This window comes from Pelobates fuscus, chromosome 1, assembly GCF_036172605.1.
Source record: "Pelobates fuscus isolate aPelFus1 chromosome 1, aPelFus1.pri, whole genome shotgun sequence".
NCBI lineage: Eukaryota > Metazoa > Chordata > Amphibia > Anura > Pelobatidae > Pelobates > Pelobates fuscus.
In genome coordinates this window covers 66,348,251-66,363,752 of record NC_086317.1, presented here as the reverse complement: position 1 = coordinate 66,363,752, position 15,502 = coordinate 66,348,251, and positions in this window count along the sequence as shown.

Below are 15,502 nucleotides of genomic sequence, written 5' to 3'. Positions count from 1 at the left end.
GAAGTTCATCTTATATCTATTCAAAATCTGCTATTATTTATAACAAAGGAATATTTAATGCAACAGGATATTTTCCAGTGCTGCTTGGTTTAAGTTGTCATACTGTTGTACAATTTAATATCTGGTATTATCCTGCCTGGTTATCGTATGTTGTGGCACAGACCGTGTTAATCTCTATATTCCAGGTTTAGGAGATCCAACGTTGCCATATTTCAGATTTAATGTCCAGAGAATTTTCACATTATGTTTTGGATAGATGCAGTATCTGTTCGGACGATGTGTCTGTTTTTGCACTTATTATTTATCTACCTATTTTCATCATGTTTGATTAACTTTTTTCAATTGTGTTTTTTCAACCACTGTTTGCCGGTTACCTGATACCTGCTGGTAACCGTATCTTGTCTCACCATTCATAATGGTTTTTGGAACAATCCAAGTATAAAGAGTACCCTGATATTTGCAATGCTTTGATACCTTGAACTTGGTCTCATAATAAGGTATGTCTCAAGCAATTTCATTTAACTCCGTTCTTATTGAAATTTCTGTTCTCAGATGTCACTATAAAGTCTTCTACCTATTACGATACTACATTACTGAATTGTTCCTGTATTTCTGTTTCCCTATAGCATCCAGTCAGTATCTCTCTCCTTGAGAGAATGTTCTATTTAATTTTCTTTTTTAGGAGGTTATGTTACAGTCTCTGATCTCTGAGAAAGTGGAAGAATTAGCAGCTTCCCTGATGCTGTAGTTGTTCTCAGACTTGAAACTATTCCTGTTTAACCTGGCTTATTCCCTCACGGTTGGTTTCTGCCACAGTTCCTCTGCTATTTTATATCTAATACCTTTTCCTCCCATTTTGCAATTAACAGGATGCCAATGCTTAGTTGGGGTAGAGGTCTGATTCCCTGTTCCTCCTATCGAACACTAATTTGGGTACCTCTGCAGTTGCTTTTGACTGGGGGAAGGTGTTTTCTTACTGTACATGATAATCTAAGATTAATTCCACAGCCTGGTTTATTTCTCCTGCTCATTTACTGGTATATCTTTCAGATCTGTATAAGTCGATGCTGTTGTCCAAGAATGGACAGGTGTTAGATTCCTGGATATTGTAAGTTGCTGATTTCATTATGATTTGGCAATCTAGAAACGGGTGGTTATAGTCATGTGACATTTATGGTCACATGACTAGCCAGATGACTGTAACAGTTTTTCTGTTCTCTATTCAGATTTCACAAATTGGATACTCCAAGAAAGTGGCCTTATTTGACATTTTGGGAAGTTTCCCAGAAACTCTGCAGTCCAGAGTTTGCTTGTTCTTAACTGATTTTACAAATATTGGTGGGTGCGTGTTTGTTTATTTCCCTCCCATCAGATGTTGAGCTTGGGTATTACCTTATCGTAATACTGCCATGGATATATCCAGGAATAGAGAAAATTTCACCATACTTACCGTCATTTTCTTTTCCTGGATATATCCATGGCAGCATTGCATCCCTCCCTTCTGTATAAATTTCTTTTTTAGGAGCTTGTAACTAGACTGGAGATCCGGTCTGGTAGGAGAGGAGTATTTATACCTTTTATTTCCTGTCCTAAACAGCCAAGTGGGCGGAGCTAACCCTATCATAATGCTGCCACGGATATATCCAGGAAAAGTAACATTTCCCCCTCCCCCCCCCACTAGTTCAGAGATGCCCCACCATGGGGCCATTTATTGGGGAGGGTGGGCTTTATTTATTTGTTACAACAGTGATCAGCCACAGGCTGCTCACTGTTTACTAGACATGCCCCTACTCGCGATATACAGAGTAGGGGCAGATTAATTACTAATACTAAGTAATCTTTGCGTTGATACCTCCCTCATACTGTGGGAATTAGGGAGCTATCTACTAAGCGGCTCCAAGATGCAGCCGCAGCACGGATCAGAATTTCCTTCATTAGAATGAAATTTCGAACCGGCCTAAAAGTACCGATTGACATCATAACGTGAATGAAAAAACTGTTCTCATTCTGTTAGGAAGAAATTCAGTAGTTTCGCCAGCATTCTGTCTAAATAACAGGAAGTTCGGGAATACTGACAGGAAGCATCACGAGATCACGGATGAAAGGTGAGAATTGTGGGAAATTGCTCTGACCACAGGAAATGGAGCACACTTTGCTCCTCTGCTGGTCAAAGCTGGTCATGTGTAGGACAAATACATAAGACAAAATAGTCACTACTTTGTCAGTCACTACTTTGTCTTATGTTTTAAAGAAAACTAGAGCAGACAGGAAGAAATGAAGAACAGATCCTGAGAGAGAGAGAGAAGAGGAATCGATTAGGGAAAGGTAAGTTCAGCATGACAGTGCTGCTTTAAATGTGAAATTCATTTTGATTTCCTACAAATCCCACTTTAATAAATAACTTTGTGAGACATTACATAGCTACATAGTTACATAGCTGAAAAGAGACTTGCTTCAAGTTCAGCCTTCCTCGCATATGTTTTTTCTGTTGATCCAAAATAATCCAAAAAACAGTCTGAAGCGCTTCTAATTTTGCAACAAACTAGAAAAAAATTCCCTCTTGACATAAGGAAGGTGTTGCAACAGCTACATCTAGTGGTTCCATAACAAATTACAAACAAATGAGGAAAAGTAAGGTAGAAAATGAAATATTGAACAAGACAAAAAAAAAAAAAACATAAATACACACACAAAGTATAATAAATAAAAAAGGAAAGGCTGACAGGGTTAATAACTAAAGTAAGAACAGCTGGGAATTCAGAGTGAATTTCAGAATTTAGGTTGAAATAGCAAAATAAAAATTTTCAAATAATTTTCATTTTCAGTTTGACTTTTAAAATAGCATAGAATTCACTTTGAATTCATGCTTATTCTCATTTTAGTAAATAATCCTGTCTGCGCAATGAACATTTGTCCTAAACTACAATGAACTAGACTTATTGTCTCTTAAAACCGTGATTGGCATCCTGTTGGGCATTAGTATGTTTTGTGGTGAACTACCACCATTGCCAAGAATTCCAATCTACGTGGAAAGCTTTTTTAATAGAGGCTGCTAAGTTATTAGTTGTATTATGTTAGAGGAAGGAGGATGCAAGAGTGGCAGAGGAAGAAGTGGGCACACAGGTGGTATAGGAGGGTGCAAAAAGGGCTCATTGGCAGGTCAAAAGGGAGCAAGCAGGGCACACAGGTGTAATAGGAGGGAGCAAGAAGCGCACACGAAGCAGGTAGGTAGGGACAATTTTGAGATAGAAGGATGTATTCCCCTCTAAATATGCTAAGCAAAGAGCATGTGTGAGCTTTTTTAGGCTCATTCTTACTTGCTCCTGAGATTTACCCCATATGCATGGTAAAAAATGTTCAGCAGCAAGGTTATGTTATATCTTGTTAATTGCCGATGAATCTACTACATGAAAAGTGTGACGGTAGTCACCATCACTGGGAACAAAAGACATACACCTTATGTAGGTCCCTGGATGACTCATAATATTTAAGTCACCCTGTGCCCATTATAGGTGCAGGGTGTGTATCATTGTGATTCTTAAATGTTTTGAGTGCCCTCCTGTCCTGCTGACGCTCTTTACCAACTAGGTGGATTTTCCTGTGAAGCCTGTATGCCGCCATCTGTTGGTAGCAACTGTTAGGTGCACTTTCTGAATAGCAAGACTCTGTAATTTGCATATTCAGGTAGATTTGCATATTATGGTTTCTGCGGGCAGGGGAGATGTTTCTTGTTAGTTATTTTCCCTTTCTAAATATATTATTGTATTATTATGAGTGCCTTTATGTTTCCTCGTATGATATAGTCATATGTATTCAATTGAGTCTATCATCATAAGCTTAATGTAGTGTGGACAGAGGCTAGTCCTGAGTGAAAATAAATGTTTGTGTGTTAAAATATGGTTTTGTATTAAAAAAAAAAAAAAAAAAAATTCTAATTTTTAGGTATGTGGCATCAATTAATGATAAAGACATTAATAAAATGCAATTGAATTTGTAGTTGTAACAGTACATGACATGAAAGTGTCCCAAAGGGATGAAAACCTTGCAAAGCATTGTGTATAAATGGCAACACTACTTTTTCTCCACTTCTGAACTTTTGTGATTAATCTTTTTAAACAAATATTGCAACTTTACATGTTTAAAGGGACATGTATTGGTTTGAGATGACTTTCTCATTAAAAACTTTTAGCTTTTGTCTCATTATATAGGCTAAATAAGCAGGTAATTATGAAATTCATTCATTTTTACCTTCTTCTTCTGCACTGCGTGTTCCACTCCTCTCTCCTACAGAACACTAAGTTAACCAATCAGTGTCCTCTCACAAGGAATAACTTAAAAGTGTAATGAGCATGCACAATTCTCTCAATGTCATCAGTGATGTTTTGACAACCATAGTACGTGTGCCAGCCATGAATACACATGCTGCCCATACCTAGCTGAAAACTATCAGATCTGTTGAGGTATTTTGAGGGAAGGTCTTTAAAAGCTTACTCCAACCCTTTTAATGCCTGCATTTATTTAATGAATAATGGCCTACTGGGCATTACTTTTTAGTCCCCCCCTTAACTATAAAAAAGGTTTTGGTTAACTGAAATCTCCTGGTGCCGCTTTCCACGGCCCCTTCTGATGTCATAGCATAGAGAAGCCTTTGACTGGACCAATTAGCTGGCATGGGGTGGAGGAGAGAGAGGGGAGTCAGAGTGAGAGGGAAGTGGGATAAATAAAACAATTGGGGTGCATGCCTTGTACCTTGGCGGGAGCAGATGCATGTCCGAGTAGCTCCTCACCAAGTCGGCCTGGTTGTGTGATTTATCATTGACCCACGGTACATAATTGGACACAAAGATCATGTCACAGCACAGGAAAAGCTGGACAAATATAATTTTTTGGGACCAGAAATGGCCAAAATAAATCGGGCCCACTGAGTGAAGAGATGCAAGATGGTGGAGAGGGCACTTCACCTAGCATTCCAAACTCCATGGATACAGACATGGCAATCACACAGGGGATCCTGCAGACAATGCTAGACGCCATGTCAGCCAAGATAAAACTGGGCCTGCAATTCACTTTGAGGGAAATGTGCACTGAGGTACAGGAGCTGGCAAACCTAACATCGACGATTGAAGATAAAATGCGAGAATACGCTGAGGCACATAATGATTTAGCCACAAAGGTCGAGGGCCTTGTGATCCAGGTTGAAACCTATGAAAACAAATTGGCAGGCATCGAAGACAGGGGAAGGTACAATAATCTCCCCTTGCGAGGCATTGCTGAGGCAGTGAGCAGAGCTGATTTACAAGCTCATGTGACAGGCCTACTCCAAGCACTTCAACCTGATGTGCCTATTAAAATGCTGCTATTGGATAGAAGCCATAAAGTCCAGAAACCCAGATCGCGACCGGCGGACACTCCAAGGAACATACTAGTGTTAATGCACTATTACCATATCAAGGATGCCATTTTACGCTCCAGAAGAAATAAAAGGGATCTACAGTCACCCTATGCCAAGATCCTGATATTTGCTGACATCTTAACATATACTCTACGCAAAAAGGAAGACCTTAGCGGTCACTAACGGGGTTGCCCCGTCAAACTCCTGATTCAGAGAAACTGATGCAAGTGAGCTTTAATTAAGTGCCCACATAGTGCACCCCCGTGAGCATACCTCCCCAACACAACAATGTCACAATATTGCTGATATAAAATTATTGTCTGTATCTTTCAACCTTTCCAACCGAGATAGGGATACGGTATGCCAGACACATATTCTAGAATTGGTCTCACCCTCTGCTGAAAAAAGGGGAAAATCCAATTCCAGGTGGAGCTGTCTTTGAACCTGGAATTGGATTTTCCCCTTTTTTCAGCAGGACATATTGGTGAGATCCACCCATATACAATAGTGTGTACACACTGGTGACTGTATATACATTTTTTCATTTTTTTCTCTTTTCTTTTTTCCTTTTTGGATTTTTTCTTTTTATGAATTTTTTCTACTTTTTTTTCATTTTTTTCCATTATTGTATATATTGTATATACTGCATATACTTCTCTGTCCACATTGGTCAATATTCCAGATTGGGAATTTCTCATACTACTACAATGTCTATTATACTTATATGAATTTAACTTTTGTAAGCATTCCGTGTATTTTACATGATATTACATTGGTTGCTATAGGATACTTGTCATTCACAGTATCCATTCTTTCACATTCTTTGTACATATTTAAATATATATGAAATTGATTCACTATCCATGATTAAATATAATACTACTATTTTTTGCTTTATTTTGAGTGCAGTATCAATTATTGTATTGCATAATCAACACTGTTTAAGCATATTTCCCAATATTTAAAGGAAGAGTTACTAAAAGAGCATATTGTTGAATGTTTTTATTTGATGCCCTACCTTGCAATGACATAGTAACCATGCCACTTGTCCTAAATGTACACCATGTTAAAGGACCACTCTAGTGCCAGGAAAACATACTCGTTTTCCTGGCACTAGAGTGCCCTGTGGGTGCCCCCACCCTCAGGGACCCACTCCCGCCGGGCTCTGGGGGAGGAAGGGGTTAAACTTACCTCTTTCTCCAGCGCCGGGCGGGGAGCTTTCCTCCTCCTCTCCTTCTTCCTTGCGACGTCATCGGCTGAATGCGCATGCACGGCAGGAGCGGCGCGCGCATTCAGCCGGTCGCATAGGAAAGCATTTACAATGCTTTCCTATGGACGCTTGCGTGCTCTCACTGTGATTTTCACAGTGAGAAGCACGCAAGCGCCTCTAGCGGCTGTCAATGAGACAGCCACTAGAGGTTTTGGAGGCTGGATTAACCCTCAGTATAAACATAGCAGTTTCTCTGAAACTGCTATTGATACCGGAGAAACTGACGGAAGCGAAGCACAGAGAGATGGACACAGGTTTCTTCAGGAAGGAAGAGATTCTTTATTGGATCACCGATCGGGACTCAGAGGGACTAACGTCACCAAAATACAACAAGTTCTGAGCCCCGGACAATAGTGCAGGCTCCTTATATAGGCACATAACTCCTCCCATATTAAGCTCCACCCGCACATTCTCTTGACCAATCAATACAAATAAGAATTAACTTCCTGCTTGACCGCATGGCCTGTCCAGCACAATGGAGGAGGGGAATACTACATCCTGTATTCTTGCACATGCTCCGTACACTACTGATCGTATCTTGCCTCGTGCAACCAACTGATCGATACGTCAGCATATGCACGTACACATGCCACGTGGTAATCTCGGCCTACTAAATTTATTTTTACCGAGATTCCACCACATTCCCCCCTTTGATGCCTCTTGATATTTCACAATTACTTGAGGCATCACTTAACCTTGGTTTGCATACACCGCAAGTTACCTTGAACTAGACTAGACTTATCTTATGATGTGAATCTTCAACACTCATCTTCCTGCATTGGTTCTCCCTGATCTAGAGCCTCATATTTATAAATTGCCATTATCTGTGCAGCAGCCTTCCTCTCTGCTATATTTTCTATCAGGCTTTGCACAGACCTAACTACTAAGGGTATAAGACACGGCAGGAGTAGACACAACATTAAAATCAGCAGGACTCCACCTACCACTGCCTTAAGCCCTCCAAACCACTCATACCAGCTACCAAACCAACTACTTGGATTGTACACTTTCCATACCTGAGTAGGCACATGCGCTAGTTTAACCATATGGCTAGTAAGCTCAGCTATTGCTTGCCCTTCGTCATCTATTTGAAGACAGCAATTGCTCAGGTTAAACTTCCCACATACACCTCCCTCTACTGCCAAAAGGTAATCCAAGGCTAATCTATTTTGGTAGACTGCTGTCCTCATCCTGGTATTATGCTTCGCTAGAAGATTGAGCGCTTGTGATGTCTCGTTAGTAATAATCTCAACCACCGCCTGTAATCTTATAATACGGTTGAGCATATAAATAGGCGTTCTATAACCAAAGGTACCATCTTCTGCCCACGTGGCTGGCCCATAATAATCTATAATACGCTGGGGAGGCCATTCATTATCTTCCCAGGCGCCTATCTCTATGGGTCCCCTTTTCTTCCTATGATTAACATCATATACTTTAACACCTAAAGTCTCACCTGTTTCAATAGGTAACAAGAAGAAGGATGGTTTGAGCATACCCAACACACATGCCCCTTCCCAGTCCTGTGGCAACTCCGAATAGGCTTTCTTACCACAGATCCAGTACAAATTTGCTGGGGCTCTCCAGGTAGATGTGATGGATAAATCAAACCACACATCCTTTAAATTGGCGTATCTAGCAAACGGGTTAGATGGTTCTGAGACATTTGAAGCCGACCACCAAGTTGTATTCTTTGTATCATCATCATCATAAGCTTTTTGCCCTAGACAAGTTAATTCTCCTACAGAAGTATTATACATTATTCCTTTCCTTGCTATGCAAACATAACCTATGATGGAGGTCTTTAATCTCCACTCAGATTTACCTCTAACACTCATATGATAATCGGCTTGTGTAGATATTAATTGGTCAACTGCCTCAGAACTGGACATTACCTCCTTTGCTTCCCAAGGCCATTGGTCTCCCATGTTAGTACCTCCACACACATAGCAGTTGGTAACATTAAGACTACCGGCAATACTTTCAGCTAAATCAATGAACAGGTTTTTAGCATTATGGGGGATCTTATTATCTATACTCATCTCTTCATAAAAGGAATGGTATACTTGATGAGTTTGGAAGGATACCGTATCAGTCTCTATCCCTATAAACAATACTGTCCCAGGATCTAAACCCGTCCCATATATTTGAAACCCAAATAAATTACCATATTTGTCTAGGAACGTGTCGGGGTTATTTATAAGTATATGGACTGGATTGCATTCCATAGACTTACAATATGGTCTGGTAGGCAACTTAGTCACTATCATGTCTTTGTCTACTGTCTGTCCCCAAGTTGCCCACCCCACACAAGACCAATATGGGCAAAAGTTATAATCTCTATTTGGGCATCTAGGACTCACATATTTATTTTTACTACTGGGACAAATATATTTATCGTTAGACCCATACGTCCTCTCCCATCTAAGATCCCCACATACATTCCACGGCTTTCTACCACTTGATATCGCTTTACACGCATCAAATAGCAGAACACCCGAAGAATGTACGGATTCTAACACCGTCTTATTAATTAGGGTCCCCTGAGGATCTCCATTCCTGAGAGTCAACCAAATTGTACGGGGTTGATACTCTGGACTGAAGCACTTAGGTTCTCCTACTCCTAAATGGCACACACTATATTCTATATTTAGGTATCTACATCTTGATACATCTCCTTTACACTCGTATTGTGAATGCCAAATTAGGGTTTGGGAAATATGGTTACCTGTTCTTGTAGTCTTAATGCATACCTCACAGCTAGGAGTGTCGGTACCTCTACCTTCCTGAATATAAAAATACACATAAATAAACATTATCAAGAACACATCTTTCGCCGTCATCCTCAGTCTTCGTCCGTGCGAAGGCACCTCAGCTTCCAGGATGTAAGGGCTGCAGGGAATGGAGTTCTGCTCGTCTTCACAGGAGTCCCTTCGAGACTTTCCCTGGCTTATACACTATACGTCGGTGGGCGGACAGGCTTTATTATGGCCTTCTCACTCACGCACCAAATCTCTGAAACAATAAAATGTTGTAATCCACACAAGTTCCTCGTTACTCCGACTGAGTCGTGCGTTTTAACCGGATCTTGCAGGGATTCTCTGGATCTGCTGTAACTTGCCAAGAATCGACTGCTGCTGGTTTAACCCTGGAGTGATGTATCCACGGAGTCACTTCGGCTACTTTTATCGCTGTAGGGGTAGACAAAAGAACAACATAAGGACCTCTCCACTTGGGCCCTAACGGTACATTATTCCACTCTTTAATCCACACTTGGTCTCCTGGATGGTAACTATGAACTGGGGGATAAATATTCACAGGTAATCTATCTTGTACCCATTTCTGTACCTCCTCCATAGTCTTACCCAATTCTACAACCTGCTGCCGGGTAATTCCTTCTCCCAACTGACTCAAGTCCCCCCTTAAGTTACCAAGTACGGGAGGTGGTCGCCCATACATGATTTCAAAAGGAGAGAGGCCCATCCTTCTGGTAGGGGTACTGCGGATTCGCAATAAAGCTATGGGTAAGAGAACGTTCCACTTAAGTTGGGTTTCCTGACACATTTTAGCCAACTGATTCTTAATAGTTCTATTCATTCTCTCTACCTTACCAGAACTCTGGGGTCTATATGCTGTATGAAGCCTCCACTTTATACCAAGCATATGAGTCAGTTGTTGTAGGCACTGATGAACAAAAGCTGGACCATTGTCCGATCCTATAGAGCAGGGTAGTCCATATCGGGGTATTATTTCTCGTAGCAGGAATCTCACAACTTCTCCTGCTTTCTCTGTACGAGTAGGACATGCTTCTACCCAGCCTGAATAGGTACACACAATTACCAGCAGGTAACGATGTCCACCCGATTTAGGCATCACTGTAAAGTCAATTTGTAAATCGGACATGGGGAGTCCCCCCATAAACTGGACTCCTGGTGGCTTTACTGGTCCTTGTCTTGCATTATTTTTAGCACACGTTACACATCTTCGTACAATGGCCTGAGTCAAGTTGGACAATCTTGGTATGTAGAAATGTTTTCTGAGAGATTCTTCTGTGCTGTCTCTCCCAGAATGTGTCCCGTTGTGATAATTTTGGACAATTTCTACCGCTAGTGATGTTGGAATGACTATTCTTCCATCTTCTAACTGATACCATTTGTTCTCCAAATACTTTCCAGGTTCAGTCTTTAACCACTCCTCTTCTTGAGCTGTATAAACTGGAGTCCATTGAGACAGTGGAGTTGGTATAAGAGCAGCTATATGCCCCACATATTCCTGTCTTCCCGATTCAGCAGCACGCTTAGCTGCACTATCTGCCATCCGATTTCCCTTAGTTACATCACCATCTCCTCTCAGATGCGCTCGACAATGTATGATACCGACTTCTTTCGGCTCCCACACTGCTTCCAATAGTTGTAGGATTTCAGCTGCGTACTTGATTTCTTTGCCTTCTGAATTCAATAGTCCTCTTTCTTTATACAAAGCTCCGTGGGCATGAGTGGTTAAAAACGCGTACTTGGAGTCCGTGTAGATGTTCACTCTTAAACCTTCAGCCAATTGTAACGCTCGTGTCAGTGCTATCAATTCTGCCTTTTGTGCTGATGTTCCTTTTGCCAGTGGCCGAGCTTCTATCACCTTGTCTATTGTTGTTACTGCATATCCTGCATAGCGGATCCCTTCTTTCACATAACTACTGCCGTCGGTATAATATTGAACATCGGGGTTCTGGATGGGAAAATCACGAAGATCTGGTCTACTTGAAAATACTTCATCCATTACTTCCAAACAATCATGTTGACTTTCAGTAGGTTGTGGCAAAAGGGTAGCTGGATTTAAGGTGTTTACAGTCTCTAAATGCACTCTTGGGTTTTCACACAACATTGCTTGATACTTGGTCATACGGCTATTACTAAACCAATGATTTCCTTTGTAATCCAACAACGTCTGTACTGCATGTGGGACTCGTACATAAAGTTCTTGACCCAGAGTGAGTTTATCGGCTTCAGCTACTAGCAGGGCGGCTGCAGCTACGGCTCTTAGACAAGGTGGAAGTCCGCTGGCCACTGCATCCAATTGCTTAGACATGTAGGCAACAGGTCTTTGCCATGATCCCAAGTACTGTGTCAATACTCCCACAGCCATTCTTCTTTGCTCATGTACATACAGGTAGAATGGTTGTGTGTGATCAGGTAGACCTAATGCTGGGGCACTCATCAAAGCCTTCTTCACATCTTCAAATGCCGTTTGCTGTTCTTGAGTCCATAAGAAGGGGTCGTGCTCTGTACCTTTGATAGCTGCATACAGAGGTTTTGCCAGTATCGCGTAGCTGGGAATCCATATCCTACAGAAGCCTGCTGCCCCCAAGAATTCTCGCACTTGTCTTCTATTCTTGGGTATCGGTATTTGGCACACAGCTTCTTTTCTCTCTGGCTCCATAATTCTTTGACCTTCAGAGATATGGAATCCCAGATATTTGACAGTTGGCAAACACAACTGAGCCTTCTTTCTAGACACCTTGTATCCTGCCTTCCAGAGAATGTGTAGTAGATCGTGCGTTGCTTGCTGACAGATTTCCTTTGTAACTGCTGCTATCAACAAGTCATCTACATACTGTAACAATACACACTCTCCTGGGATGGACTCGAAATCCAGTAGATCTTGACTTAGAGCTGAACCAAATAGGGTAGGTGAATTTTTAAACCCTTGGGGCAGTCTTGTCCAGGTCATTTGGCGTTTTGAGCCCGTTACAGCGTTCTCCCATTGGAAAGCGAAAATACATTGACTTTCTGCGGCAATTCGGAGGCAAAAGAAGGCATCTTTGTGGTCTAAGACTGTAAAGTAAGTAGCCCCGCCCGGAATTAAAGCAAGCAGGTTATATGGATTGGGTACAACTGGATGTATACTAACAACCGCATCATTGACTGCTCTCAAGTCCTGCACAGGTCGATACTCATCTGTACCGGGCTTTTGAACAGGCAGCAATGGGGTGTTCCAGGGGGAAGTACAGAATTTTAGGATACCATACCGTATGAACTTATCCAGATAAGATTGTATGTTCTTCTTAGCCTTCTGCGTGATGTGATATTGTCTTAGGCTCACTGGATAAACCCCAAGTTTTAGTTCAATTTTAATAGGTGGAATATTGCGGGCCAGTCCTGGTGGGTTGTTCTCTGCCCAAACTCCTGGTATGTTGAATAAGGACTCATCACTCCTAGGGTTTTGACTAGTCAACGCTGTATAAAGTCGCCACTCTTCTTCCTTTGGTACGGATAATGTCATAATACCTGAAGGTCCATTAAACTTTAAGGATGTTGTTCCATTTGGTAGGAACGTAATCTGCGCTTGTAATTTTGATAGCATATCACGTCCCAGCAATTGGACTGGACATTCAGGCATATAAAGGAATTGATGTTTTACTACGTGGCCTCCCAATGTACAGAGTCGACTTTTAAGAACCGGTTTTTCAGCACTTCTTCCAGTTGCTCCTATTACAGTAATAGTCCTTCCAGATGGAGGAGCAACTAGATTAGTCACCACTGAATGTTCAGCACCAGTGTCGATCATGAACGCACTCCTTTTTCCCCCTATTGATACATCGACCATAGGCTCCGCTCGACCAAGGGGGATGGAGCCCGGTCGGTATCAATAGTCCTCCATGACCGTGTCAGCCAATCCTACAAAGTCCCTACCTTCTCTATCGCGGGAAATACCTATCTTCCCTAACACTTCCTCTGTTCCCATTGCTCCCTCTATTACCATAACTCCCTCCGGGGCCTCCTCTACCTCTCGCTCTGCCTCTAAAGTTTCCATAACCTGTCCTAGGTCTGTCTCTCTCACACTGTTCTCTTCGAGGACACTCATTTCTCCAATGCCCTTCTTCCCTACAGTATGCACACTGATTTCTACTTAGAGGTTCCTCATTCCACTTACTATCGCCTCTATCTGGGCCCCGTCTATCTACGCCTGCGATCGCTACCGCTAGCATATCTGCCTTTCTGTGCATCTTGCGCTCTTCCTCTTTCTTACTTTCTGTTTCCCTGTTCATATACACCTTATTCGCTACCTCCATTAGTTGGGTGATAGACATACCTGCAAACCCTTCTAACTTCTGTAGCTTGCGCTTAATATCTCCGTAAGCTTGGCTGACAAAGGCGGAGTTCACCATTCGGGAATTATCTGCGTCTTCCGGATTAAAGGGGGTATACAAGCGGTATGCCTCCAATAATCGGTCATAAAAGACACTGGGCGCTTCATCACTTTTCTGAATCACCTCAACTGTCTTCGACATATTAATGGCTTTCTTTCCTCCGGCTTTCATGCCAGCAATTATAGCGTCTCTATAGGCTCTGAGTTGAACCATATCAGCTCCATTTACATTCCAGTCGGGATCGGTGTTAGGATAATGTGTTGCGGCCCATGCTGATGGATTGGCTTGATTCAAAGTACGGGCTTTATCCTCTAGCGCTTTAATGGCCGCTTGATTAATTCTTGTCCTTTCCTCATTATTAAACAAAGTCATTAATAACTGCTGGCAATCAGCCCATGTCGGGTTATGTGTCTGAACTATTGAGGTGAACAGATCGGTCATAGCTTGTGGTTTCTCAGTATACGAGGAATTGTGGGTCTTCCAATTCAAGAGATCGGTTGTCGTGAACGGGACATATACGAAGACTGGGTCAGCATGTGCCATTTGACCTGCGGCATCGATATAAGCTGACCCTGGATTCAGACGAAGAGGCATCTGATAATGTTTTAATTGTTGGGTACCAGTCAGTTGTCGGGTTAGTATGGGGCTACGTGGAGGGGCGTCAGTTAGAGGTTCCGGTCGGGGGGTAATAAAACATGAGGATGTGGGAGCTTGGTTTTGGGAAAAGGTAGTAAATAAAACACTTCGAGCCGAGCTAGAAGAAGCTTGACCGGAAGTCTGAAGTGGCGCCAAATCAGGATATTCGGATCTAATGGGGGTTGGCTCTGGTTCCGGAAGGGGAGATTTAGTACGAGATGGGGTGGATTCTGTACTGGAGGAGGAAGCGGAAGTGGATGGGGGCAATGGGGGAAGGGGTGCAGGACTTCCTGCATTTGCGTCACTTCCTCTTAAAGGAAAGTAAGGGGGCGGCAAAGGGATCTCGGACTCAGGGGGCGTGTCCAAAATGGGCCTAACACCAGTCCTAGTGGACAAACAAGTCCTAGCCACCATGAGGCGACATTGCTCCTCGTGGCATGTCTGAATCCATTTTGGCGAGTCATTTACGGCCTGTCTCCAACAATCAATATAAGGAAACTGCCCGTAAAGTTCAGGCCTACCCGATACAGCCACGTGTAAGCGCTGTACCAAAGTTGGATCCAAACTGCCACGTGGCGGCCATGCCGCAACCAAAGTAGGCCACTCCCTAGTACACAAAGTGACCAAACGTACAGGAGACATTTTAACCCCAAAATCACATGTCTTGAATCCCTTTTTAAAATTCTTCACCATACAACCTAAGGGATCCGGAATCGTTGACTGCGACGCGCCCATACTTATCAATGGAACGTCGTTGACAACGAATACTATGCACGCGTACTATTCAACAGTCACACCCGTTTCCTCTGGCAACAGCACCACGTGGTACAGTTACCAAGTGAAACGTATACAATAACACAATAAACACTCAGGGAATTCCCGTACACACACAGCTGTTACACCAGTCACTAGATAATCAATATTATGCCCTTTGGCGAAACTATACAGTCACCCACGCTATAATTCTCTATATACGAATTACCTGTCTATAACACACCCCAGTAACATCGTCTTTTACAAATAGCGGTTACAGTACGGTTAGCATAGGTCAAAGCACAAT